Source organism: Paralichthys olivaceus, chromosome 12 (genome assembly GCF_024713975.1).
Source record: "Paralichthys olivaceus isolate ysfri-2021 chromosome 12, ASM2471397v2, whole genome shotgun sequence".
In the NCBI taxonomy this organism is placed as follows: domain Eukaryota; kingdom Metazoa; phylum Chordata; class Actinopteri; order Pleuronectiformes; family Paralichthyidae; genus Paralichthys; species Paralichthys olivaceus.
In genome coordinates, this window is record NC_091104.1 from 25672974 (window position 1) to 25681090 (window position 8117).

General features: G+C 42.2%; 1 long non-coding RNA gene across 1 annotated transcript; it reads right to left on the minus strand.

Annotated features, from left to right (window-relative positions):
• Window positions 1–223: 223 nt before the first annotated feature.
• On the minus strand, window positions 224–2518 carry LOC138412327 (uncharacterized). The gene is made up of 3 exons (XR_011244768.1): window positions 2271–2518; window positions 1762–2170; window positions 224–1671 (listed from the first exon to the last, which is right to left on the minus strand). It is a non-coding gene; the product is annotated as an uncharacterized lncRNA (long non-coding RNA).
• Between the last annotated feature and the right edge of the window lie 5599 nt (window positions 2519–8117).

The window sequence follows — 8117 nt, forward strand, 5'->3', positions numbered from 1 at the left end:
ACTGTACATACATACACACTTAAATATAGCACTAAATTATGACATCCACCCTCCTCTTCCTCCTCTTTTTTCTTTCCTCTCCCTCCCCTGACCTCCTTTCTGTCTCCTTCTCTCTTCCTCATTCCTGTTTATACCCCTCCCATTTCACTCACATACCCACCCCCTCACATATGAAAACACTGTTATGCATAAACTCACCTGGATGAGTCCCATGCAACAAAACTGAAGGATGGCCTTGTCCAGAAACCCACCGTCAAAGAAGCCATTATCTCTGAGGTCTGCAAACAAGGACAACCAGAACTCCACACAGTGGCTGCAAAGAAAATTCCACCAATATTCTATTCTTTGGTTGGCGGTGCTTGCTCCCTCCAAGTAACTCTCAGCAGTGCCGTCTGGAGGAATGGGGGCGAGGAACCTCTGGAAGTCTCTCACACAACCATTTTGCCCCTAACAATTCTGGGGCCACCCCCAAAATGTTGCACTGCTTCAGTGTAATAGCCTCCGATCAGCTTCAGGTCACTGTTTGTCGTGTACGCATTAAGCCAGATTAATTTTCTAGAGAAACCATCAATGCTTCCATTGATGCAGAAGCCATATGGCTTCAGTTTATCATATGAGTCCATGTGCCAGATGAAGTTCGGCCCTTTTGAGAAGCACCTCCGTCTTCTTAGGCGTCCTGCTTTTCTCAATGCGACCCCCCTCAGATCCAGTTCCTTTAGTGCCAGCCTCACATCCTCTTTTCTCACCCGTAGTCCACATTCTCTGCACTTGGTATACATCCAGCGATACCCATGTAACAGCCTGGAGTGTTGCAGTTGGTTTCGAATAAAATCCACCGAGACTGCAAGATCTGAATAGTCTTTCCGTCGAGAAAGTCCTCTCTCGCTCAGGAATCTTTTGAGGTGTCTCTCGCTGATTTCAAAGCCGTGTCAATGAACTTCTCCCACTCCATGTTTGTGTCTGTTTGTTTTCTTTCCCGTTCGTTGTTTCGTGACCCGGATGTACATTATCCTAAATACGAGAAAGATCCTGAGAAAGGACAGACTTTTTTTTTTTTTTCACTCATCATTTTTTTCCCCCGTTTCCCCTGGGGGGCTCCGTGATATTTAGCTTATTTTGGATTGAAAAATTGTGTGATAACATTAAAAATGATGACAACTCCCACCTGTTTTTGCAGGTTGTGGTACCAGACCTACTTTTCTTGGCCACCTTTGGAAGCCTTTGTCTCACTCACCTCCTCCTCTTCTGAATTGTCTTCTGCTTCATCCTGTGTGGGTTTCCTGTCACCTCTGCCATCATCTTGAGATATATTTGGCTCATTTAGGATTGAAAGATTCTAGGTCATTGAAACTGAAGAGAACTCTCATCTGTCTTTCAACTCTCATTTTCTTCGCCACCCTTGGAACCCGTTTTCTCACTTGTTCCTCAAAGACAAAGACATATTTTTCTAATTTTGGATTGAACAATTCTAGTATGTGTGGAAGAATTGAAACTGATGACAATTCATACCTGTTTTTGCAGGACGGGCATTTCTACTTGCATTTTCTTGGCCACCCTTGGAACCCGCTTTCTCACTCTTTTCTCCTCCTCTTCTGAATCATCTTCCCATTCATTCTGTATGGGTTACCAATCATCTGTCCCATCCTCTTCTGATGATGTCACCATCTGTTTCTGGAAAAAGACAAATAAAAATATTTTGCTAATTTTGGATTGACTGATTCTAGTATGTGTGGAAGCACTGTAACAAATCACAACTCTTACCTGTGCATCTGAGGGCACAGATATCTTCTTCCTGCGAAGCTGGTAAGTCTTTTTTCTGTCTTCGTCCTGCATGGGTTCTCTGTCCTCCATTTCATCCTCCGAAGAGGAGATGTTGTCATCACCATATGCATTCTTATGCTCCTCTCTCCTTTTCCTCTTCTTTGCTGCATATGTTGAAATTGCCAGTGTGGTCAAATATCTACTCTGGATTGTGACTTCGGCTGGGTCCTCTGCTGTGTAAAGCAATAATTAAAAAAAATATACGTTTATGGATACTACAACATAAATAGGTTTAGCATAAATTAAGCTTATATAAATAACCTTGGTAAAATCTTTTGGCTGTGTTGGCATCATGACACATAAATGTAGCCACTCTCTCGTAAGTTTTATGTCCCAGTTGTCGCTTCGCCTGGAGGAATAATATGTAAAAAAGAAAAAATTAAAATGCAAATTTTCAACATACTTCATTGTAATAAAAAAAAAAAAAAACACCTTTAAAATTGTCTCACATAAGTGGTACAGGAAGAACGCAGCATGTTGAATGTGGGGCAGTCCCCAAATTCATCCCTTCCCAGGCCATCTTGAAAAACTCAGACAGCTTGTAAAGGACACCTCTACTGGCAGTGTGGAAAAAGGTTGATGCCTCTGAGCCTCCATCAATTTGATGTCGAAGATGGTTGTAACGCGACAGCCAGGCATACTCGTCCCGAAAGAGGGGTATAGCTGCTTGGCCAAAGTACCTCTGTGTCTTGTGCTGTCCAACCTATCAAATCAAGAGACATGGCTTTTCTCTCTGAGCAACTAATTAAACCATGTATATGTTTTTTGTGTCACTTTGATTTTTATTACAATGTTTGTACTTACACGGATAACAAGGCACCTTGCTTGGTTTTTTCTGCTGTCTTGACCTCTTTGGTAGTCATGTTGATGACGACACCCTTTTGGTGGCCAGTTATCGCGATGATATATCCACCCAGCAGTCCAAAAAACAGTTTTATTTTTGCTCTGTCATCTGGTTGCTTCTCGATGTCACCTGTAAAAGCAGAGGAAGAACACTGAATGCATTAGGATGAGTAGCACTAAATAGATACAGCATTTTTGACCACACAATGACTACACAAGGAATAAATTAAGACCCCACATGCATCATAGACCAAGAAATTGCATTAACTTGCAATGGTAATGTTCTTTAGCTAAGGACCACACAGGGCACCCGCACCAATACAGATCACACAATGACCACAAAGCACCACAGTATTCTGCTATGGAAATTGGAAGTTACCCAAATCACTGTTACAAGTGGTTCTTGGTTGGACCCCAAAGCAGACACTCAGAGCAGTCTAGTGTTAATGAAAAGTTTATTAACACCAGAAAACAGAGCTGTGGAGGCAGGGTGCTGGCTGGCCGAATAATCCAAGGGAAAACACGCACGAGGGAAAACAAAAACCGAGGAGCAGCAACAAGGCACACAGAGGAGTCTGTGTAGCAAAAGAAAACAATACTGGTTAAGTACGAAACAAAAAAAAAACGAGGAGTAAGAATCAGAGGTCGCCATCAAGGTACGCTACCGGACTAGACGGAATTAACTGGCAGAGTAGTGGAGTCAGGACCAGGCTTTTATGGAGGGGATGATGGGTGAATGATTGCAGGTGTGCCTTGTTAGCTGCAGTGAGGAAGCCAGCCACACCCCCTGCCACACACACCACCTGCAGGATAGGAACAGAACAGAAGGGGAAGACATAGACAACACACCCAACACCAGAATCACCACAATCACCAGGCCAAACCATACATAAAAAACAATTTTCTACTTGTAAGTCCCTTTAATGTAAAAATCTGCAGGACTATATCTTAACCAAGAGCTTCAGTCTGTATAATCCCTCCTAAGTAAAATATACATTCTATTTACAGATCAAATAATTGCAGTGAGCACTGATACATACCCAGTGCGGCAGCAATCCACTTAGGAGCCTCTTCTATGAACTGGTTGTGTCTTTTTCCTTTGACAAGTCGATCTGAAAAAAACAATCTATCATGCATTTTTCCAACCTTTACTGATGTCATATTAATAAATGGAGGTGGAGGTCTGCATCTAAAACTTACCAGACTTAGATCGGCGCACGCTGAGCTGGTGCCCAACTACGTCCCGGCCGATATCTCTTATGCGTGCCTTTATTTCAACCAAGAGGCTTTCTTTCCAAGTCTGACAGACGGTGGTGACATGTTTGAAACATATTTCATGAATACCACAGTGTCCATCAGATAATCTCTCTGGGTTGTTGGTTTGAACCCTTTTTCTTGGAGGTGCGCTACAAAACTTGTGGATCAAAAACACAAATTGGGTCATGTCTATTACTCTGATATATTTTAATATACTTTACATGATGATCCTTAAAATGTAGTACTTACCCACGGACTCTACCATGTTTCTCTAGGAACAGAAGGTCGATGTTTGGAATTGCTGAGTCTGCCATGTACTCCAGAAAATGGATAGCATGAGTTGCTCACTGCTTCGCATTTTCTTGAGTTTTTCTGGAAGGGTTCACACCTTCTGTATGTTCCTTAAACTCTTAAACCAGTTGTACTGAAAAGACAAGAACATAAATCAAAATCAAATATATTTGCATTGCCTATATTCTTAAATCCGTTGCCTCAGAGGACTTTCCAATCTGCACATTGATAAAATATCCCCTCTCACATGGATAAGGAAAGACCGAAAAGCAGAAGACGCCTCATGGAAAGCAACAGAGTAGGGATCCCTCTCCCAGGATGGACAGGCATGCATAAAACAAGATTTACTCTATTTAATACTAGTAACTTTAATAGGAGTGTTATATTTACCATAACGAGGGGCTTTGCTGGATGGAAAAGGTTTACGCCGGCTAAATTTGACTGCCTGTAACAAAAAGGTCAATGAAGCAGATTTGTTTATCAAAAGTAACTGACAGAATTTTTCACACTGACATACTCCATCAGAGGAATAGCAATATACTCACCTTTTTATGCTTTGTTGAGGAATGTAGTTGCTTGAGCTCGTCATTCTTCTGAATTTGTACCTCCAGCAGCTGCTTCACCACCCGCAGTTCAGCCATCAGAACCTGACAGTTTGTGCACCCAGGTGCAGGTGTCCTCGGGACAAGACGTCCTCTTCTTATCATAGCCGAGCGGTAAGGTCTTCTGGCTGGGGTTTGCACATCAGGGGATACCACTGTTGTGTCACAGGGAGCCATGCTGGTGGATGGACAAGGAGGCTGCATGTTTGGGGTGGCGTTGTCAACAGGAGCCTGGCTGGCAGAGGGAGAAGGAGTCTGCATGTCTGGGCTGGCATGGTCACAAGGAGCCCTGCTGACAGAGGGAGAAGTAGTCTGCATGTTTGGTATGGCGTGGTCACGTGGAGCCTCGCTGGCAGTGGGAGAAGGAGCCCGCATGTTTGGAATGGCGTGGTCACGGGGAGCCTCGCTGGCAGTGGGAGAAGGAGCCCGCATGTTTGGGATGGCGTGGTCACGGGGAACCTCGCTGGCAGTGGGAGAAGGAGCCCACATGTTTGGGATGGCGTGGTCACGGGGAACCTCGCTGGCAGTTGGAGAAGGAGCCCGCATGTTTGGGCTGGCGTGGTCAAGGGGAGCCTTGCTGGCAGTGGGAGAACCACGCACAGAAGTAGCAAAAGGGGACACAGTGGCAGCGGAGGCTGCAGGAGAAGCAACTTGTGACTCTGTCTCAATCACCCTCCAGATCCCCTCTTCAATGGCTGCATCATCCACTTCATCAAGATGTGATACCATTGGTGGTGTGGGTTTTGAAGCCCTTAGGAGTGCCAGTTCCCTAGAAATGTATCTATCCTTGGCCTTTTGGATGTAAAGTGTAATCATAGGTTTCTGAAAATGTATAAGATTGCTTTTTTAAGTGAACCAATTTAGTCTATCTAAATATGTTCCAGTATTGTCAATATTGTATTTACTTTCAGCATCATGCACATTTTTAAGTTTGCCTACAAAGTGTTGTCTAAAGGATGAGTAGCACTAAATAGATCCAGCACTTCTGTCCACACAATGACTTCACAAGGAATAAAATTGGGACCCCACATGCATCATAGACCAAGAAATTGCATTAACTTGTGGTGATGTTCATCTTCTTCAGCCAAGGACCACACAGGGACCACACCCTCACCAATACAGATTGCACAATGGACACACACTGACCGCACAACAGCCACAAAGCACCACAGTTTTCTTCTATGGAAATTTGTAGTTACCCAAATCACCAGACCAACCCATACACTAAAACCCCAGTTTTTATGTATGGGGTGACCCAGAGCTGTGCATATAAACCCGCAATGGTGATGTGTTTTAGCTCTGGTTTCACCAAGCACCACAGTATTTTTCTATAGAAATTGGAAGACGTCATCAGACCAAGAACATACCTAAAAATCCAGGTTCTACATGGAAATCCCTTTTAATGTAATATTTTGCACGACCCAATCTTGTTCCTGAGCTGTAGGTATGAAACTGCTATGTGCTTTAGATACAGGGTTGCCTCACCAAGACACAAATACCACCCAGGGACCACACAACTTCTAATACATACCTCAAGATGGTGGACCTTTTTCAGGTGCTTGTTCAGTAATTAATAAACTTAGACTTGCAGAAGCGGACTGGACAATCCAGATTTACGGTAAAGCTGTAGAAGTAAGAACAGTCAACAAATGTTGATTAGCTTGAAGAAATATAAAGTTGGTGTATAAGAAGTGTAGCAATTTAATAAAATACAGTCATTAGAAAAACATATATGGTCAGTAAATATAAACATAGATTAAGCCTCCTTAAGAGTGAAACGAGACACTTACTTTCTATGAGCTAATCTGCTTAGAAGAGTCAACTCGGTTTTATTTATGACCTCCTCAGTGACTCTTAGGTGCTGGACTACATCAGCATATATTTGGCCACAAATGGGACACTTATATCCATTTGTGACATTGTGCCGCCTTTGAGACTTAGATGCAGCAGCAGCCTGCTGCTGTGCTTCTGCTCTCGGTGGCTCCTCACTAGCCACAAACACCACCTGTACATGTAAAAAAAAACATTTTTGGGAGGCCAGTATTAGACACAAAAGCACAAGACTATTGAATTAAAATAAGGAAAATTTGTATTTTGGAGTCTTTCTGTGACAAAAACAAACAAACATTTTAATAAAGTTACTTAACAAAATCATTTTTTGCACAACTGGAAGTAAAATCTGCAAATCTCATTATTGTTATTCTAATACCTGTGATTATAACTCAAAGGTTCCAATGTGTAAAGCATAATTGCATAAAAATAAATAATAAATAGAAAGCATTGGAAACCACAAGTTGATCAAAACAAAACTATTAACATGAGACTGTGTGCATAGATATTAAAAATGCATTGATGAACTGTTAATAGGTGTTAATTACAACTTTGCTAACAACACCATATTAATATCCCAAACATGCGGGCGCGTGCGTGCGTGCACTTTACCTGAGTGCCTTCATATCCTCTATCCATCATGGCAGTAAACTCTGCTTTACCTTCCCCCATCCCACTCCTCTCTGTGACATGTGGTTAAGAAGTCTGCTCTGATTGGCTGCTGTTAATCACTGTGAAGCTCCTTTCCCACATGTCACATGGTTTAAAGATCCTTTTTTGCGGATTTACCTGCTTCCTTCGATGCCCTTCATCAAATTTACCGGACTAGCAGCTCATCTCTAGGTAAAAATAAAGTTGCTAATTGTACCCAACTACTTTCTGTTTCTTTTTTGCTGAAGGGTTATTTTGTGTGAAACATTTGAGCCAGACATGGAGGAGGTGGAGTTGAAAGTTGTACAGTTGAAACTGTCCATTTTTTTCTGTATAATGATAAGCGGACACTAACTTTTACTGTACTCTACTGTAAAAACTCCAACGGAATTTATTGTGCTGTTTTGTACCCAACTTTGGTATAATAATGTCATGGGAAGCATGTACCCAACTTACTGTATAGTGGTCTATTTATATTTAACACAAGGAAAAAAAATTATAAAATAATATATGTAAATGTGTAATTTGACAAATAGGTGAACGTTGTTTATGTACAAGGTACTGCAAGGTAATAAACATTTCTTAGAGTATCTGCTTTTTTTTCCTCAAGCTGATTAACCCACACTTATTTCAACCTGGTTAAACAGAGCAAATTTTTTTAAACATTTTGTTATGCACTATACCCTCACCCAACCCTTTTATTCTACAGTGCAACCCAGAAAGTGAGCCAGAAGCTGCAGCCCATCCCCAAAAATTCAAGTACGTCAGCTTGATGTTGCAGCCACACTGCAGTCCCCTGCCAACCCGCTTGAGCTCAAGAAA